The sequence below is a fragment of the Danio rerio genome, chromosome 2, assembly GCF_052040795.2.
Source record: "Danio rerio strain M-AB ecotype USA chromosome 2, GRCz13ab, whole genome shotgun sequence".
NCBI lineage: Eukaryota > Metazoa > Chordata > Actinopteri > Cypriniformes > Danionidae > Danio > Danio rerio.
The window spans coordinates 25,303,542-25,325,578 of NC_141022.1; the positions used below are offsets into that span (position 1 = coordinate 25,303,542).

The following is a 22,037-nucleotide window of genomic DNA, read 5'->3' on the forward strand; positions in this document are numbered from 1 at the left end:
GATGATGTTGATGATTATTATTATTATTAAAAATATTATTGTTATTAATATTAAGTAGGATATTGTTTTACATTTTTTGAAAAGTACTTTTACAATTTGACGCATTCAAACCACTGCAGAAATGTTCTAACCAACAGGCCTATGTCATATACAGTACAGATACTTAATAAATAACCTACTGTAAATTAAACGCATTAATGTATATTATGTTTTTTGTTTTCACAACCTTTGGAGATGTATGTAATTTCCGATTTTAAAATATAAGTCACCTATAGCTTTCATCATAAGCCATGGCTGTGTTCAAAATGACATCAATGTTTTCGAAGTGCACTGTGAAAAGAGTGCAATTGTAAACATGAAGATCGCTAAAGCTGAACTGTAAAAATACTTTAAAAAGCAAATTACACATCAAAAAGATGACTTTAATGCTTTAAAACAATCATTCCAAGATTAAATGTTAGAATATTCTAAACAAATAGGACATAGGGGAGATAACTGGGAATAGAACACAGCCAGGAACTATGTCTCTAACTACAGCTCCAGAGGTGAAGTTGCAAGTGTACAAGTTTGCGATGCAGTTTGCTAATGTTCATTAGAACGATCACCAAATCAACAAACTATGTTTGTAATGATGGAACTTGCGACTTTAGTTGGCTAACGATGGTTTTCGCAAACACACCCCTGATTGAGTCATATTTCTTTTGTGAAAATCAGGCAGTTTACGGGAAGTTTAAAAATATACACAAAGTCAAATTGTAATTTTGTTTTAAGACTTTCTGATTCAAGAGTTATAAACAGAAATGTGAGTGTAAATGTGGACAGCTGGTGGCACTAGAAGGGTTTGGGTCAGAGACTCCAAAACAGATGTGGTGCAAAAACACCAAGGTTCTAAGCTGTCATAGACTCAATGTCACAAAAGGTGCTTGGTCAATATAACAATACAGCTACAAAAAGGCAAGGGCCGGTATAGGATTCCGCTTGTATCATAACCTTGGATAAAAATATCCCGGTTTTGCGGCATTGTGATTTACTGCTCTAAAATATATTCTTCTTAAATATCTGGGTCAAAACTAAAACTTTTTTCCCTTTTGAAGACAGTATAGTTTATTTTGAGAAACGTTTAAAATATTTTGGAACAGTAAACATGTCAGGCTAAATGAATTATTGACTTCTGCTGTCTTCATTTGTTTCAAAAACACTGATTTGCTTTACAATTAAAATATTTACAATTTATCTTTTCTGTTGGAAAAACTGTTGTCATAAAAAGTAAAATAAAAAATATATATACATAAGAAAATCATACACATACCTTAGGAAAGGTGTTGCAGAAAATGTTGATGTTTTAAAACCTTGACTTTTCCAAACCATGGTATACCTTGAAAACAGTTAACATCCCATGCCTAGCTACTAACACATTTTCAATTGTAAAATATATATACATGCTACGACTTGCACTGATTTTATATTTAAATATTACTATATTTGAGCTTTATATTTCCTTCAGTTGCATCCTTCATGACTTGCATTGCCAACAGATGTTGCTAAAAAGTGCTTTCACAACATTAATGTTAAGCTGTGTTCATATGGGCTTAAAGAGCTCATCTGCACTATGACTGGCAGTAGCATGTGTGCAAGCCGAATATGCTGCCAGTTTAACCCTTCCAAAGAGGAAGAGCGAAAGGAGAAGTGAGTGCGCATCCTCATTACCTCTAAATGCAATTAATTATTTATCAATGCAGATTCTAACTTCACATGACCCTTCCTTTTCAAGCGAGGAAAAAAAAGCTGAATTTTTATCATATCGAGAGGGTGGTATTAATAAAACATCAACTCTTTGCAATGTAGTCATCTTTATTCCTTACATCTTCCACCAGACTCAGAATATTCTCTTTTAGTGCCACAATGCACTCTAATGAAAAAGAGTGACAGGGAGGATTGCTTTTTTATTCAGAGAAGCGGGGTGGAATGCACCTCATTTGAACACACCTGGAGGCTGCACAGGGAGGTTAGCGTCATTGATCAAAGAACAAACCGATTCGTGAATGTGAAATCTCTGACACGTACAGCCAGTGTATCCTATTTCAGGGACAAGGACTGCATTACAGCCGTTCCTCTCCAAAAAACACGACACAACAAACTGAGGAGCCCAATCTTAACCCAAGACTCAGCAAACAATATATATGCACTGATGAAGGTGGATCGTTCAAATAACATCCCCGTCTGGGGTTCAAGCGCACAGACACCCCGCACAGGAAACATCTATCTCAATTTTTTTTTTATCTAAATGTGTTGTCTGAGAGGGAAGAACCAGAGATGAAAAAAACGAATGAGAAACCGAAATTAGCCTGTCGACAACAGGTCGTCGAGAAGCACAGATCCACTCGGCTTCTTCTGTTTTTATTGTTCACCATCTCTCCCAATCAAAGCAGAAGCCAGCGTAAGATCTCAGTGTTGCGTTATTCCTCATAATTCTTTGAAGATTCACTGTAAGTTGAAAGTGGTGACTTCAGTAAATGAGGGTTAATACGCAGACTCGTTTTAACAGCCGTGAAATTTCGCCCAGGGCGTTCAGCAATTCAGGGCTCTCTGTAATGACATGACTGCTGCCAACATGAAAATTCAGACTACAATTCATTGGTACTGACAGATGGAATAGATTGAGAGGAGGATGAGTTTTGCGGTTCATCCTAGCTTCTCATTCTCTTCTTGTAAGGCTGATCTAGAATAAAGCAGAAAGATAACTGCAGCGATACACTGGAATAGCATTCAGAAGCTACTATGAGTCTCTCGTAAACCTTATTTCTAAATCACAATCAATAAAAACAACAATAAACTCAAAACTGGAGTATTGTGGTTGATTTGTAGAAGGTTCATTGCAAATATGGCCTTGAATGTTGAGGTAAATGCTGTGGACAATGTAAACAATGGTGGATGAAGTACACGAGTAAAATAAGTAATAAAAAATTACTCAAATAAAAGCATTAGCCCTCCTTTTTAATTTTACTTAAGTGAAAGTAGGCAAACAAAAATACTCATTAATTACTAGTTAAAAATACAGTCGCTAAAAGTAATGATTAATCAATGTTTTATTTTGCAAGTAAAGATTTTGTTTGACTATACCAAACTTACTTAAGCCAGTACTGCTAATAATTAAAATGGACAGATAACAGAAAGTGCCACGTTACAGCTACTATAAAAATGCTACAAACAAAATGTGTATAAATGTGGTTGACACACACAATCATAAAACATTCTGACTGGATCGTTTGACTCAGTAAATCGGCAGCTGGATGCTTGCACTGTCTGGATCGTTTGTATCAGTAAATCCTTAACAGGAGGTTCCTTCTGAACAGATCAATTGAATCAGCAAATCGTTAACTGGGACTCTGACTGGATCATTTCAATCAAAAATAGTTAAATGGAGACTTGTTCTGACCGGTTTATTTGAATCAGTGAATCGTTAACTGGAGACTCGCTCTGACTGGATCATTTTAATCAGAAAATAGTTAAATGGAGACTTGCAGTCATATGTTTACTGGAGACTCTTTACTGGAGACTTACTCTGAATGGATCATTTGAATCAGTGAATCGTTAATTAAAGACTCTGTCTGAACGGATCATTTGATTCAGTGAATCGTCAACTGGAGACTTGCTCTGACCAGATCATTTCAGTCAGAGAATAGTTAAATGGAGACTTGAGGTCAATTGTTTGATGGAGACTTGTTCTGACCAGTTCTTTTGATCCAGTGAATTGTTAACTAGAGACTCACTCTGAATGGATGATTTGAATCACTGAATCGTAAACTAGAGACTTGCTCTGACCAGATCATTTCAGTCAGAGAATAGTTAAATGAAGATATGCAGTCAATTGTTTGATGGAGACTTGTTCTTAATGGTTCATTTGAATCAGTGAATCGTTAACGAGAGACTCAGTCTGAATGGATCATTTGAATCAGTGAATTGTTAACTAGAGACTCGCCCTGACCGGATCATTTTAATCAGAGAATAGTTAAATGGAGACTTGCGGTCAATTGTTTGATGGGAACTTGTTTTGTCTGGATAATTTGAATCAGTGAATCATTAACTAGACTCACTCTGACCAAATCATTTTAATCAGAGAATAGTTAAATGGAGACTTGCATTCAATTGTCTAATGGAGACTCATTCTGACTGGCTCATTTAATCAGTGAACCGTTAACTAGAGACTTGCTCCTACCCAGTGCTTAATTTGTAAATTGCGAGGTCCTGGAACAGATCGGGGTAATGGATCCAGCAGAGGAGGGAGAGGTGTTGCAGACAAAAGTGAAGGGGGGGGGGGTGTCACGGACGAAAGTGAAGAGCGAGTGGTGGGGGTCACGGAAGAAAGTGAAGAGGGTTGGAGAGCCGCGGAGGAAGAAAGTGAAGAGCGTGGCGGGGATGCGTGTAAGGAAGGGAATCGGTAAAATGAGGTGCCGAATCAGATTTTAGAGGTGAAAATGTTCCAGCACAAATTAAGCCCTGCTCTTACCAAGTCGTTTCAATCAGAGAATAGTTAAATGGAGACTTGCATTCAATTGTTTAATGTAGACTCGTTCTAACTGGCTTATTTTGATCATTGCATCGTTAACGAGAGACTCGTTCTGACCGGTTTATTTTTTGAATCAGGTAATCATGAAGAATCAGTGAAGAATCTTGTTCAAGAGAGCTTTTACTGATTTGCTGACTCAATATGCAGTCTGTTCACTATATAATTTAGGATGTCCTTGAGTGCTTTGAAAGGTGCCTATACATAAAAGGTATTATTATTATTATTATTATTATTATTATTATTATTATTATTATTATTACTAAGAATTTAGTGCTGATGAAAAAAATGCACCTTTATCAGTTTTTTAAAAATGTCCAGAATCCCAGATGCTTATAGGCAAGTCATTTCACCAGGATGACGCATTAAAGGTGAAATTCCTAGCAATTAATGTTGTGCCCCGTTAGTATGGTACTAGTCCTGCCAGGCTAAAATAAGCCTGAAATACTGTGGTCAGGTAAAGTGGTTCAGTATACACTATGACATACTGTATAAAGTCTGATTAGTTCAATTCAAAAATGAATTTTTCAGTGTGATTAACAAACAGATTTAACTGAAAATAATCTGTACCCAAAATCACATATTCTCTCTGGAGGTTTGTATTTCGAACAAATAGTTAAATCACAATCACTAGAAAAGTATCCTGCATTCTATATATAGTATAAATGAGATCTGGACCACATTCAGCACTCACATTAAGCCATAATTATTTTCTCACACCTACTGTATAGCAGAGCACAGAGCAGTACAAGTAATTTTGCAGCCATGCTTTTGTGATATGTACAGTTGTGAAGTAAAAATTACCATATTTTGCTCAGGAATTGGAGGTTTTAAAACCCAAATACGCCCATAAATTACAGAAACATAAGTATAGTGAAATAAATATTCTGCCTTATGGTCCACCACTGTAACCTATAAAAATGGCTGGTACCATCAAGGCCAGGATACTTAAACATTCGTAACAGTGCAACAAGCAGGAGCTCGAGACCCACAGAGATATAAACATGTCCTGTAGCTTTTTCAAGAGCTTTTTCAAGAGCTTGGAGAAACTCCTTGATGTTCACCGGAATGATTTAAATAGAAAAAAAAGCCATTTCATGGTTATACGCAGCACACCATCAAGGCAGAAATCAATTAAAAAGCAAAATACATTGCCAAAATAAATCCTGCTGAAGTAATGAACCGACCATTCGTGAATTTCTCAAATCCAATTTTGTGGTCGAGTTTTGAAGAGGGAATGTGGATGATTGCCATTTGGATTATGAGGAAGCTTCATTCATGTGCTATTGATTATACTGCTGATGTTCTTTTTCCTCTTTAAACATCTTATATTCACATGAAGTCACCATTTTGATTTCCCTCTTGTCTTTTATGTGTTCTCTTTCAATACAACCAATGTTTAATGGCAGTATTACTGGCAGAAAGAAGATGCTGAAACCTAAAATGTCTCAAATGTATTGGAACTATGTGTGTGGGAAGTACTGGAGATATATCAGTAATAAAACACATTAAGCGATAAAACTTTAAAGACCATAAACTAAGTAGCTTCCACACATAATCACAGCATTGTGAATGAGATGTCATGTTTAAGCATGACGCTATGGCATTTCCACACACAACGTCAATAACAATTATAGAGAAAATATTAGCTGTTTTTTCCACTTATGTTCCACTTAAGTTAACTCATTCATCATTCATTATCTTTTCTGCTTAGTCCCTTTATTAATCCGGGGTCGCCACAGCGAAATGAACCGCCAACTTATCCAGCATATTTTTACTCAGCGGATGCCCTTCCAGCCGCAACCCATCTCTGTGAAACATCCACACACAGTCATTCACACTCATACACAATGGACAATTAAGCCTACCCAATTCACCTGTACAGCATGTCCTTGGAGTGTAGGGGAAACCGGAGCACCCCGAGGAAACCATGCAAACTCCACACAGAAAAGCTAACTGATCCAGCCGAGGTTCGAACCAGCGACCTTCTTGCTGTGAGGCGACAGCACTACCTGCACCACTGCGTCGCCTTCAAGTTAACTGTTTGACTTTAAAAGTCTACAACAGATTGATTATTAATGTTAATTTCATTGCCTACTTATTTTCACCACATTGATTCTGTGAATGTGACGCAGGTATTCATATCACATTACCTTTCATATGATCTCAGCAACTAATAGTCTAGTTCTGGAACCCCAAATAGAGCTTTAAAAAGGAAACAAAAAAGCTCAGAGTTTTTTAATCAATACAAAATTCTGTCATTATAATTTTAATAATAATAATAACAACAATAATAATAATAGTAAATACTAATAATACTAACTCTAATGGTGCCTTTAGAGGTTACTTTCTCAAAGTATTTTACATACATCTTAAGACAACAATTACTGGTCAGTCTACGTTCCTACTCTCACCTGTGGTCATCATCTTTGGGTCATGACCGAAAGCACAAGATCTCGGATACAAGTGGCTGAAATGAGTAATCTTCGCAGGTTGGCCGGGCAGCACCCTTATGATGAGGAGTTCTGTCACCGGGGAGGAGCTTGGAGTAGAGCCGCTGCTCCTCCACATTGAGAGAAGCCAGCCGAGGTGGGTTGGGCATCTGTTTTGAATGCCTCCTGGATGCCTACCTACCACCAGAGAGGTGTTCCAAGCGTTTCCCACCAGGAGGAGGCCTTGGGGAAGACCCACGCTGGAGGGACTATGTCTTTCGGCTGGCCTGGGAATGCCTCGGGATCTCCCTGGAGGAGCTGGGGTAAGTGTTTGGGGAGAGGGAAGTCTGTTCTCTCCTAAGACTGCTGCCTCTGTGACCCGACCCCGGAAAAGCAGATGACAATGAATGAATGAATGAATGAATATTAAAGGTACAAAGATAAAAAAATAAATAATTGTTATGAAAATCTATTGGGTAGGTGATTGGTTGCTGTCGCCTCAGTAGTTAATGAGCTTCACCTGCGCAGATCTGCTACAGGGGTTAAATGCTTGTTATGTTAGCAGAAGCAGTGTGTTTTATTTTCAGACTGCATCTCTATGAATATCCTGGCAGTGACAGTAATTAATCTACACCAATAATTAAAGCAACAGCAGATCTCAAAAGAAGACCAAACACATCAACGTTGGCATATACATATTCATTACCATACTAAGTTTCTCCAAGAGCTGTTATGACCGAAATAGTGTATACTGTATATTACTGGCAATGTGTGAAATCCGGCATTAGGGCTGTGCGATTTGGGGAAATTATGTAATTGCAATTAGCTTGACAGATATTGCGACTGTGATCTGATTTGTGATTGAATTTTGTAGTTAAGCTTCAGCTTAATAATCTGTATCGAAACTTCTTAATGTTAAAATGAAGAGTGTTAGTTAAAAAAAGAAACTGAAAACATATGAACTTACTCCAACATTTATTCAGACTTGTTTTTAAATATTCAGATATTAAAGTATTTTTTCACTAGAGCAAATAGTAAGCACACTTAAAATGACCTCACCTTTCTGTAAAAAAGTTCAACTCAAATTAGGGAGATAATGTAGCTCTTCTGACACTTTTCCTAAATGATACTCGTCATTCTGTATCATGCCCAGGAATTGTATCAAATGCCTAGGAAAAGTGTGCAAAATCTTTACAGAAACTGATATTTCATACTTTGCCTAAAACCATCATTCTATACATTTCCTAGGCATACAATACAGGGATTTTACACATTGTCAGTAACATATAAATTCGTTAAAACTACCTCGTTGCATTATTTCAACATATTTTTTAAACTCCCAAGTTTTACAGTGGAAAACTACATTCTGCTGTACAGAATATTCCACCAATCAAATTTCATGAAATAAGTGCATGAAAACTGCATGAAGCTAAGTGCTAAAAAAATCATTCAATCATTCATTTTCTTTTCGGCTTAGTTTTTTTTATTTATTAGGGGTTGCCACAGTGGAATGAACCACCAACTTATCCAGCATATGTTCTACGCAGCGGATGCCCTTCCTGCTGCAACCTATCACTAGGAAACACCCAGACATTCACTTTCACACACATATACTACAGAGAATTTAGCTTACCCAATTGAAACTGAAGCACCCGGAGAAAACCCTAGAGAACATGGGGAGAACATGCAAACTCCACACGGAAATGCAAACTGACCCACCCGAGGCTCGAACCAGCGACCTTGTTGCCGTGAGGCAACATCTCTACCCACTGTGCCATCGCGCCACCCCGTGCTCCAAAATAATCTTGTTTAAATAGTGCTGAGGATAATCACAACAAACCGTTTAGATCCTCACTATGTGAGTTCTCGTGTCCGAATAGGTTAACTCTCATACTGTAAAAGCAAAAAGAGTGTTATGAACTAAGAATTGTAAACTAGTTCATACATTCATTTATTTTCTTTGTGGCTTATTCCCTTTATTAATCAGGGGTCGCCAGAGCGGAATAAACCACAAACTTATCCAGCACATGTTTTTACGCAGCAGATGCCCGTCCAGCTGCAACCCAACACTGGAAAATCATATACAGGTACTAGCTGTATGCTTGAATTCTTAAAACAGTTCACAACCCTCCAAGCAATTGGTTTTTAATAGACATAAACATAGACATTCAGTTCAATTCATCTTTATTTCTAGAGTGCTTTTGAAATGTGGATTGTGCTAAAGCAGCTTAACATAGACAGCTTGGCTAAAACAATGTGTAATTTCGGGCATTCAAAATTGGATGAACATCTAACAATAGTCCAAAAATAGACTATTCATCAGATGTAGAGATAAGCATTTTTTTCCCCTTTGTGTAAGTTCAGTAATTTCACTTTATGGCAATTAGTATGTTATTTTTTATTGCCTCTAAAGTGAAACAGCTCAACATAAACATTGGGGGCTGAAAAAAATGCTAATTTTTAGACAACACTTTAGACATTTTAGACAACACTACGAAGATTTCTCATCTGAACTCTTCACATGTATAGTCATTAATTCCTGTTTATTTGATGACTAGTCTATATTTGGACTGTTGTTAGCCGTCTATTAGATTTTCACCGACAGCCCTAATTTAGCTTAGCTTTAGCCAAGACGTTTACACACACTGAAAGAAAAGCTTGCTGGGAAGAAATACCCAGATCATCTACTACTTCCAGCATATATAGACTTTTTTTAAACAACATTAAAGCCAGTTTAAACAAAATGTAGTATTTGTCGCCACACTAGCAACAAGGTAACAAAGTACATCAGTTGGTTAGACTCATAATGTTGCAGGGAGGTAGAAAAAAAGCTTCAGAGAGATATATTTTATTGTGAACTCATTTCTAATTCATGTCACAAAATAAACACAAAATCTCCTGTGTATCCCGAGGGAAACATTTCTCACTAGATCTGTTAATGATGTAAAATATAGTTCCTGAACTTATTAAAAATTGTAAATGTCTTGCATTTCTGTTTTTACACTTCTCCAAAAATAGCAATATGGTAATTTGAGTGTTAATGATTTATTTCTAATGCACAGGTTTGTGGTGGAGCTCTTTCATTATTTAAAACACTACTCCTGATGTCTCTTCTCTTCTCTTCTCTTCTCTTCTCTTCTCTTCTCTTCTCTTCTCTTCTCTTCTCTTCTCTCCTCTCCTCTCCTCTCCTCTCCTCTCCTCTCCTCTCCTCTCCTCTTCTCTTCTCTTCTCTTTTGTAGTAGATTCATCACAACAGAACCGATGCAGGAGCCCGGAGCTAGACAATTTATACAAGCAGAATTGCCTCTTTTTGTTATGAGAAATATAAATAAATATCGACCTCTCGCAATAAAAACAAAGTGCATCACATGAACTTGTGTGTTTGTTTAGATGGTCAATAAAAGCGAGAGCATGTGGTTGCCCTATTGATGAGAAAATAGTTCTCAGCACACCTCGACTGCAATTCATCATATTGGCTATTAATGTCCAGTTGTTCTGTTACCAGCGACTGTATGACTGCAGTTTCTTGCATGCGTTGACATTTGTTAAAGTTTAGTTTCGGCCCACTTTATGTTGCTTTTTTCAAATAAATGGAAAGTTCTAGTCCTGAATGTTGTGATGTTAGTCAGTTTTACAGTGCTAAAATACATGATAGTAACTACTACTAGGTAGCAAAGAATTCTGGCCTAGATTTGGCTTAAAGCTGGCACAGCAGGCTTTAGTCCATCACTGGTATCCAGCATGTGGGCCAAACATGGCCCGAGTTTGGCAGAGGTGGCACTGTCTAAGGTGGCACACAAGACTTGGGCCAGATATGAAATATAGTTTTTGGACCAGATGTTAAAATTCTATATGTGGGCCATGTTTTGATCCACTTTTTAAATACATTAATCATTCATTTTTGAGTACAGAAAAAACTCTACCAATCAGGTTGCTTCAAGCAAAAGCGCAGGCATAAAGCAAAATACTTTATGGGTTTATCAAAATCATTGCAGTTGTGACACCAACATATCTGGCCTAGTTCATGCCCTGTTATGGGTTATTAACTTGGCTGAGACTTGGTCCATGATATGGTTCATGTTTGGTCCTTGTGTGGAAGCCAGACTTGGTCCAATCATGTACCATAGTTTACTGCAGCATGTTGGCCAAGCTAAAGCTGATTGTGTGGACCAGAGAAATTTTGCTACGTGGCTATAATACAGTACACCAGTTTACCTGCACAGCTTCAATAGTCATTTATTTTAACATCAAGGACATTTTCTCTAAAAGTTACACCACAAATACTCAACTCGTGTCTATGGACTGTAAAAGATTTAGACGTAGTATCCATGATGTCACCCATAGGTTTCTGAAGAATGCATAAGGAGCTACAAGTGGGCGTGGCCAACTATTTTGTGTGTGCATCATCGCACAGACCAGGGGATATCAAACAAGGGCAAAGAGGCAGAGCTTGAGCCGAGCCACAGACGCCTGCTAGCATTTTGCTTAGACAGGCTTTTCTTTGGGAGAAATGCTTAATACTTCATTACCTGTGATTCATTTGTGTTCCGACCACATGTGCCTGACTATATACTATATAAATAAAGTGTTTAGTCTTTTAAAACACTGCTGTAAAACATTTAGCCACTAAAAATTGTTCTCATGGCATTTTTCTACAGGAGAAAAAAGCAAATAATTTTTAAACACTTTAATAGTCTGTGTTAGTAAATGCAAGGCTGTTTATGAAATCCAGGCATAACACTGTATGACAATGTTTCAGATGACTGTTTAATAGCCTACAACTAATAAATCTGTCAGATTCTGGAGTGCATCACAGTTCTGAAGAAAATTATAAATGATAAACGATCTTAAATAAAACAAATACATTTATAGAGATGGTATAAGTATGTATTATTTCACTCACCGGGGAAATGGAGGCCCGTGAATGGTTTGTGAGCACAATATAGTGCACACAGTTTGTCATATCATCTGCTAATTGTAAGAAATAATTCCAAAAGGCAACTGACTGTGTAAAGCCACATAAAACAAAACTAAAATATGATGTTTATGCCGAGTTCAGCGGCTAATCGGCTGGAATCAGCTGAGAGGTGAAGTGACGGCGACCAACGTGACCTAGCTATCACTAAACTGGCCACACCCTTAATTATGCAGATTTAATATAACCTAATATAAACGAAACAGATAAGTTATAAAAAAATGCACCCCCCTTACAGTTGTCATGAAGGGTAATATTAGCTATAAGACCCAAAATCGTTCTTTGTACCAGCCTGTAAACACCTTTTTTTTCTGCTGTAAAGTTGACCAGTGGGCTCAATAGAAATGTGCTCTATTGTGGAGCCAGAACTAGTGGAGCTTCAATGAATTGCAGTTTCAGTTACTTCCGTATTTGCTTCAAGAGGGAGAGCGGGAGGTTGCCACTTGCTCCTATTTGAAATGTAAAGGACTTTAATTTTTGTTCGTTATTGTTTAAGAGGTTTCTTCTTTTCTGACTGGGGTCATGTGGGTTACCTTTAAGTTTAATTAAGGATTAATAGATAAACATGGATATTGGACCATCAAAAATATATGTGTTTTCTCATGTTAATTGCTTATCTAGCCTCTAATGCTGTTTTCATTTACATTCATGCATTTATGCAAGTGATGGCGGACAGCTTTATCAGTCTGTGCTAATTACATTTTTACTTTGGAAAAAGCACACAGAATAAGACCCTTTTTGAACCTAATTGTCGGACCTAATTGTTTCCAATTATGAACTGCTTTGAAACCTTGTGTTCATTTTTTAATTGTCCATATAAAATATAAATGGCTTCAAAAAACACATGTTCAAGTACAGTAGAGCTCATATTACTAATGTACACGATGTCTTTTTTATGTTCATGCCAACTTGTATTGGACTTGGTGTGGATATTTATTTTGTTATTTATTCCTTCATTTTGTTTTCGGCTTAGTCCCTTTATTAATCAGGGTCACCACAGTTGAATGAACCGCCCGCCAACTTATCCATTATATATTTTACACAGTGGATGCCCTTCCAGCTGCAACCCATCACTGGGAGCTACCAATACACTCTCATTCACACATACACTACGGACAATTAAGCTTACCAAATTCACCTTTAGCGCATGTCTTTGAACCTTCTTGCTGTGATCTCTACCCACTGCGCCCTTATTTTGCTATTCTGGATATTATTATTTAATATGAGTACACATTCAAACCCTTATGTTGCTGCTCAGTTTGACTCAGTAAAATAAATGTATGACTCTTTCTCATTTAGGGTCATGAACATGTCTGTAGGGTTTTGATGCTCTGAAATAATATTTAAATATATCAATATTTGTTATGTTTATGATGTTCTAAGGGTGCAGTTTCATGCTTATTGACTGCCCCACAAGCTCAAATTGAACAATGATACATCTTAAGCTTGTGTAATATCAGATTCTGCAATAACCTTTGAGATTATTTACATTTATAAAAAGCATCAAGGGTGTGTGTTTTTATTGGTTCAAGTATGGTCATTTTGCTGGGAGATTATGAACTTTTAATCTTGACATTGCTAGTGTCATTCTTTATTGCTTGAGTTTCACAACAGCACAATATTTTATTAATAAATCTCAAAAAATGACATGGCTGTTTATAATATGTTTATAGTATTTATGAAAAGGGTTAAATAGTTGAAAGATACAGTATCAGTTCAGTTATTTTTATGTGTTGTTCTTTTTGTAATGTGTGAGTAGTTTTACTGGTAAAATGTTAGGGGAAATTGGGGACGAAAGTACCATTTTTCATAAAAACCTAAATTTAAAAGATAATGTTTTTAGCAGAGATACATTATTGCTGTTGTTGCTAACTCATAACAGTGCTCTATCAAAATCAGGTGTTATTTTGTATCAATGTAGAACAACTACAATATAACTTCACTTCAAACTTTGAGTTGTCTCAACAACTGTTCAGCTAACATAATTTTGTTTATTTATGCAATGTTGATTATTGTATTTTACTTATAAAGATATTCTTGTCACATCAACTGAGTTAGCATATCATCCTGTTTTTAATCATTTTGGACAGGACACATTTAAGCTTGTTTTTAATAAGACTAATATAATTATGCAAATAATACCACTGATAACAACATTTTACAAAAGCAAGTTGCATGAAAAAACTCATGCAACCCCCATGCCTTCCTTAAAAGATGAGGAAGGTATGGGGACAGTGTTTTTTATATTTATGCAGTCAATAATCATTTTTGTAAAAGTTTAATCCTTTATTTTTTTTCATATGTAAAGATATTAGTGTATTTCTGTATCCTGTGTGTATTAAGCAATGTGTAAGTGTTCAAGGCGCACAACTAACTCTGCACAGTCTATTTTAGCTCATCAATATAGCAACGCACCAACAATGCGCCTTATCACACCCCTTTTCTAGACCAGCACTCCAATGAGTCCACAAAATGGCACATTATTTAAACAATGTGGCACAAAATGGAAAAACTAGGGTTGCTTTGGTCTGAAAATAGCAACACATCACACCAAACACGACTTGCGCCGGATGTATAATAGAGCCCACATTCTTTAACTCTACTTGCACTACATTTTTGGGCAAGTAATGATACTTTTACTTGAGTATGATCTTTCAGTACTCTTTCCACCACTGATGAAAAGTGAAACACGACTTCTATTAAGAAAGAAAGAACCGCAATAATTTACTTTTTGCACCTAAAAACTGAAATTTGGAGCTAACTGCAAGACACGGTCTCGAAATCAGCTGATATTTGGCAGCTCCATCAAGAGTTGCATGCTGAATGTGCTGTTATAGCCTGGAAAGTAAATATTGTTTGGGCTTCGAGAAAATCGATTTGTTACTTTTGTCCTTGCTCTCCCTACTGTTCTTACTAGTTTTTTCTTTTCATTGTGTGATTTGTGTTCGTTACGCATACTTCAGTTGGTAAAGTTCTTTTCCTTCCCACTGTCGCCACTGGCTTGCTTGGTTTGGGTCTTGTGGAGCTGCGCATCGATGGAATTACTCTTAAAAGTGAAATTTAAACCACACTAAACTGAACTAAACTGAACTTTAACTCTGAAATTTTTAGAACTTCTATGTTAAGCGGCTTTGACACAATCTACATTGTAAAAGTGCTATAGAAATAAATATAAATTGAATTGAAATACATAAAACATAAAATGCCCCAGAAATCTAAAATATTAAAACAGTTAAGAAATGTTTTTGCGTTAATATTATAATTTAGGAGAATAAAATTCCTGCTTATGTTAGAAGTAAAACATAAAACCACCTAGTTTAATTCCTGGAACATAAAGAACTATTAGCAATAAAATGAATAGTCTGAGATATGGAGAGGCACGGCAGATACAAAAGCTGCCCTGTAGTGTCTTTGCCGTCTCCAGGACAGGAGGAATAATTTTGCAAGATAGTTAAGAAGATAACCATTTCACAGAAGCATCCTTCACAAACCATTACTGCTGACAGCCTATTACATTTCAGATTGAGGAGGTGAAATGATTAAGAACACTGTACTGTGCTGCCATGACAGCGCGCATTTTTTCATCCTAAGAGTGTAATCACTATAGTTTCAATGATGTACAATCAAACCAGATGATAATAAGCAGCAGAGACATGGAGATATTGGGTTTGGAGGGATGTTTCCATGGCAACTGAAATAATAATCCCCATGATTGATGTTTTCTTTTGCGTTCTCCCCTTTGTATGGCTGTAAGATTCAAAGCCTGTGCTGTTTTTTTCCCCTCTTTTTTTTTCTTCTCCGCAGCAGCTTCATATAGTTTATTAGTCTGTCAGAATAGTTTATGAGATGTTGTTGCAAAGGAAATAACCAAGTTCTCCTGCTTAATAACATGCCACATTTTCTGTTTACATACTCTTTGGGTATAAAACAAACATCAATGGATTCATCTTTCTCAAACACATTTTCCAGTTGCATCCTGGGTAAACAATTTTGCTGTCTATTAGCATCCAGGTCACACATAAATGTCAGCGAGATTGGGCTTTTGGGCAGAAACGAAAATAACAGTCGCAGAATGAGTTGCCACTATTTGTTCACCAACAATGTTAAAAGTGTGACACCCAATTACTCTGACAATAATTCAGCAGCCGGTTATTCTTCACCAATAAAACTCTATTCCTCTCCATAATGAAAATCTGATCAGCTTGAAATAGGGTTATGTAGTGGATGCGTGCTAGAATTAGTTATTTGTAAGTGTGCTTCTGGAACTTTGCGAGTCGTACAGTAATTAGATATGCACTTGTTGTGTGAAGTGCGAGAGCTGAGGTATAAAAGAGCAGATGCTCCTTTCAGTGTCATGACGGTATCATACTGTCATTTTTGTCTATATATTCGTTTTGTTTTAGAAGCAGGCCAATGTGAAAGACGTCTATCTCAAAATGTCTACAGATTGGGTTGGGTTTGAATTTTGTGAATGTATAATTCAACGAGCACGTGAGCATTGGACATATGCTGCTATGCGGCAATTAAAAACATAACAGGCACCATAAAGTAGCCCATATGGCACATTTCAAACCACCATTTTGGGGAGGAACAGCGAGATTTTAATAACAGATATGTTCATTCAAAAAGAAACAAGCTTTTTTTCTGTATGTTTTGACCTTCTGTCCACTCCACGCTGAGACATTTTAAGGGTTTGTTTATGACAGGAGTGAGCAAACTTTACATGTACACCAGTTTAGTGGAATAATACATTGTCCATATTATACATTGTGTAATATGTAAAAAAAAAAAAAAACATGATTTGTACATTACCAAGTGACCATGTAATTAAGCCACACTCGCATGACAATATACTTATTATTAAATACTCATTAGTCATTTAGAATAGATATTATTGTGTTTTTGAACTAAACTAGTTAAGTGTATTGTACTGTTTATATATTATAATATTTGCATTACTTTCTTCGTTATTGCTACTATATATTAAATGTCATTGTAATAAATAATGTAGAATATGTTAGTTTTCACTACAGTAAACTGTGGTGCATTGTTGTTTAATATACCTAATTTAAAAAAATGTTGTTTATATTATTATAGTTATTGTATTACCACAGCAACTATAGAATCACCACAACATATTAATCAAAGTATTTCCTAATGTGTGGTTCAAAAACACCCTAGTATAATACTGTTAATAATTATGTTTTTTCATGTAGGTGTTTTATGATAAATCTGTATATTTCCTTCTTAAAGTTTTAAGAATTTTTATTTGCATATCTAACTATGAAGTATTTTATTTGTTATGACAGATATTAGGCCCTATCATACACCCGGTGCGACGCAGTGCAAGTCGTGACGAAATTTTTGTTTGCTAGTTTCAGCTCGGCGCAAGAGTCGTTTTGACGGTTTTTCACCACGCTGTTTAAATAGCAAATGCATTTGCACTCATATGTACGGCCATAGGCGTTCTGGTCTTAAAAGGAGACGTGTTGAGGCGCATTGCTGGCACATTGCTATTTTGAGGAACTTTAATAGACTGCACAATAGACCAGATCAAAGCTGGTCTAAAGTTCAGCGCCTTGCTTAAATATTGCTTAAAACACACAGGATGTACAGCAGTACGCAAATATCTTTACATATGGAAAAGAGTTAAAGGATTAAAATGTTACAAAAAATATAATTTTCTAACCTACAGAAATATAAAAACCACTGCCTTCATGCCTTCTTCATCTCGGGGGGCTTTTGTAGTTTATTCATGACAATTTGCTTTTGTTTAATGTTTTAATTAAATGTAAATGAATCTGATTTTGATCATGTAAATACTGTCACTTAACGGATAGCAGACTTCGCAGAAGACATCGGCGAGCAAATCACGGCTGAAATTTGTGTATCTACATTCTATTTTTTATGAGATTGTTTTTGTTTTTACTTTTATAAGTTCATTATAAAATGTGTAAAAGCATATTCGTTAATATAAAGCAATGTTTTCTAACTATTTTTTAAAATATTATACAATAAATTAGGGGCGAGGCAGTGCGCAGTGGGTAGTGCTGTCGCCTCACAGCAAGAAGGTCGCTGGGTCACTGGATCGAACCTCGGCTCATTTGGTGTTTCTGAGTGGAGTTTGCATGTTCTCCCTGCCTTCGCGTGGGTTTCCTCTGGGTGCTCCGGTTTCCCTCACAGTCTAAAGACATGCGGTACAGGTGAATTGGGTAGGATAAATTGTCCATAGTGTGTGTGTGTGTGAATGTGTGTGTGGATGATTCCCAGAGATGGGTTGTGGCTGGAAGAGCATCCGCTGCGTAAAAACTTGCTGGATAAGTTTACGGTTCATTCCGCTGTGGCGACCCCGGATTAATAAAGGGACTAAGCCGACAAGAAAATGAATGAATGAGTGAAATAAATTAGGAAATCCCTGATGACAACTATATTTTGACCTTTTATAAGAAAAGGTTTAGGCAACCCTGCTTTAGAAACTATAACAGAACTGTTTTCAAAGGTTTGCATTTTCAGACACCCAAAATGACCATACCACTTGTATGTTCTAAAAAGAAAATGGGGTCATGTAAACACCACAATAAGTATAATTGAAAAGAGCTCCAGAACATCAGAAACAGTTATTTAGTCATTTGACTTTTACATGCTATTACCTTTCTAAAGATGCTACAGTATTTTGTACAGTCATATTGCGTTCCTTTGGAGATGATAGACATTTGTCAAGATAGCTCTATTTGTTGTCCTGCATCAGATTTTGTTTGCAATTGCATTTAAGACAATTCATGTAATTGTGATGAATGTGAACTGGACACACCATTAAGCACTGATATAGTTTGCTAATTCCCAAGAAACTGTATAGGAATTGCTATAAAAAATAGCATCCGCTAACACTTTAAAATGATGATCCATTTTGTCTAGACAATGTTAGTTAATGTATTTACTAACATGAAATAAGTATTAACAGCACTGTAAGTTAACATTAACAATTAAATGACTTTATTTTCATTAACTAACATTAGCAAAAATGATTAAATACTGTAACAATTGTATTGTTTATAGTTGTTCATGTTAGTAAATATAACATTCGCTGATGATTTTGGCACTGTTCAGTGTTGACAAGCAACTTTTAGAAAATGTTTATTTTCTAATATGCTTTTGTGGACAGAGTGCTTTTTAAATTGAAATTTTGCTTTCAAAAGTTGTATCTCAGTGGGTTATGTGACTGACACATGAACACTAGCATGGAAAATGCATTTCCATTTTTGAGTCAAGTAATGATTTTACACACAACACCAGAGTAACGTTTTGAAGGTGCACAGATAAAAGTTGACTTCTTTCTTATGCAAATGTGCCATTTGTACACTAGGAGATCAGAATGAGATTCTTCGGTATCTACTATCAACACGCCCCCAAAAAATAACACCTATGTCTTTATATTCAATTGTGCAATGCAAAAAAATGCAGTGCTTCGGCTGATGTAATTTTCATGGCATATTTTCTTTGCATTGTCAATGGGGCCACAGAGTGCATTTGTGCATTCCTCAGACATGAGGCAATTGTTTTTTTCTACACTCAAGGAATGATAAAGCTCAGTTCTTTAAACATTCATGACAAAATACAAGGGAAAAAAAGTGTTGAGACATGCATTTCTATAATGGATTTGAGAGACTATCAAAAATCTCCACCAAAAGTCTGTCATCTGGCTGTAAAAGAAAATAAAACGTAAAGTTCATTAAAGTTACAGTAGTGCTCTGAATGTAATTCTCAAACTCTCAACTTTGTTCTTTACGAAGGAAACTGAAACGATCTTAATGAAGACCTTATGTGCAGTACGACTAAAATAAGTCATGGTTCAGAGTTTAACTAAGATAATGTTTTAGCACCAAGACTTGGAAACCACTAAGAACAGAGTAGCTAGTCTGCTGAAATATGATTCTATGCACTTAAATATGAGATTTTACTTCATAATTATATACATACTTTTGGTGAGTGGAAAATAAAACATGTGCTGGCAAAAGTAAGCTCATCTAAACTGAAATTAGTTATGTTGCCATTATTTGTGGTTTTGGCCACACCTGTTTCTTGTTATGCTTTATTGCGTTAGTCTTCGCGCTGTTTGTTTTATGTGTTATCGCTGCATCAGTGAGCCTTTTTTTTTGTTTTAAGCATAATTGCATCTTTCATCTTAACTCACTTTGCCTCGATCTCGTTTCAGCTTATTGTTTGGTTTCACATAGTTTCCACTTAGTGGCTCAAACAAAACTCTTTTGAACTCTTTGAAACAAATCCAATAAGTGTTTTTTGCTCTTACGATCATTGTAGCAGTCACATACCTGTAAACACAACTATATTGCAAACATTCTCCACACTCCATTCTGACTCAAGAAATATGAAACCAGCTTGAATTTTACTGCATTCTGTATTTTTACACAGTGACATAACTAGCTACTGACCTGGCATGCTTTAGAAAAGTGAAGGAAAAAGCTTTGTATTTTTGGTAAGAATTTGCTTACCAAACATACAGTAGCTAAAACAATTATACCTGGTTAAAGTCAGGTTAAGTTGCTTGCACAACGCTTGATATAAATGTTCTTTGTCTACTTGGGGGTTTAACCCTGGGTCTGTAACTAACTCTGGACTGCATGCACTTAAATACACAGTTGAATTGAGGGGGGGGGGGGGGGTCAACTGTACACTGTGAAAAATGTTTTCCTTACATATAGTTTTAGTCTGGTTTCTACACTGAAAAAATGCTGGGTTGCACACAATGCACACAATTCTTTCATGTTGTCCCAACACAAATTGATTAAGTTAACTTAAATGTGCAGTAGGTGATTGTCTTCAGAAACATTTTTTGTTGTGCTGGTTGAAAGTCCCTTTACAGTCCAAAAGTAATGAATGATTGCAGTAAATGATCTAAATCTGTTTGTATGTATTTTTATATTCTGGGTAAAGCATAAAACTAAAAAATGTTCATCCAATTAAATAGAGTCGGACCGACATCTCCCATAATTCCGATAAGCAGGTCAAACTGTCTGTCAGCATATGTAGAGTCGGACTTCTGCGCATCTGTTCACGCAGATCCGCCATTAGCGCGTGCCCGTCTGCATCACAAACGCATGCGCGCGAGCGAGCTGCGGACCGCTCGCCAATGCCGACTCGGAGCCGGAGGCGCCGAAGGACAGACGAGCTCGGGCCGATTACTGTAAAGCCTAGCGCGAGTATAATTCGCCTTTAAAGCGGTCACGAGACGGACCGGGAAAAATCAAATGCTGTGTTGAAACTTTTAAAAACCTGAATCAATATTGGAGTAACTTTAGCACGCTGGAGGAAGGAAGACACCATGGCTGAAGTATCACTGTTAGACAGGTAATGTTGTTTTAAAACTTAGTCAGGCTAAGCTTATGTTAGATTGTGTTGTTATGAATGCCTTATATGCACAGACGTGTTGTTCAGCCACTGAAATCTCCTGGTGAAAGATTGATGTGATTATTTTCAGTTTCATAAGGTCCTTTGACAACATCTATAATGTAAGTTTTTATATTTAGTTAAACAACAAAACACCAGTAAATAGCGCTATTCTGCCTAACTGCTTTATTGAGCTGAAGTGGCTTTTATATTCACATTGGGTCATTTTTTAACAATGACAGCCTTTCTATACTGTTTACCGCTACTCTGAATATTCGCTCTGAAATAGCATGTAAGTGTGGCTAAGTAATAAATGTAATTCCTGGCATCAATGGCACTAACTAACAGGCGAATGACATGAACTAGTGGGTTGTCTGTCTGCTGTGATTTCAGGGGGTGTGGCTTTGAATCACAGTCCCTCCCTGCCGTCCAAAGATAATATGCTAAGCGGTTAGCATTTTGGCAGATCACCTACTGCACCTTTAATCCTTTTGATACGATCAAAGTGGATTGAACATAAAACAATTAAGTTGTCCCAAAAATAATTGTGTTGATTCAACTCATTTTAAATAGTTTGAACAAGAACAAAATTATTTTTTAAGTATAGTTCAAATATCTAAAAATTCCTAAGTCAGCAAGCATTTTCTAGAAAAGAAAAAAA

The 22,037-nt window shown here is 36.4% G+C and overlaps 1 protein-coding gene across 9 annotated transcripts in view; it reads left to right on the forward strand.

Annotated features, from left to right (window-relative positions):
• The window catches only part of tox (thymocyte selection-associated high mobility group box), a 606,421-nt gene that overhangs the window by 59,369 nt on the left and 525,015 nt on the right, over positions 1-22,037 (forward strand). For 2 of the 9 annotated variants that reach the window (XM_087239885.1, XM_087239891.1), the window contains exon 1: positions 21,042-21,337. The exons of 6 other annotated variants lie outside the window; for them this stretch is intronic. The gene's annotated coding sequence lies outside the window, so the exon portion shown is untranslated. Of the gene's footprint in view, positions 1-7,056; positions 7,320-21,041; positions 21,338-22,037 lie in introns of those variants that run through there. One more of the 9 variants, XM_087239890.1, reaches the window with a different exon arrangement.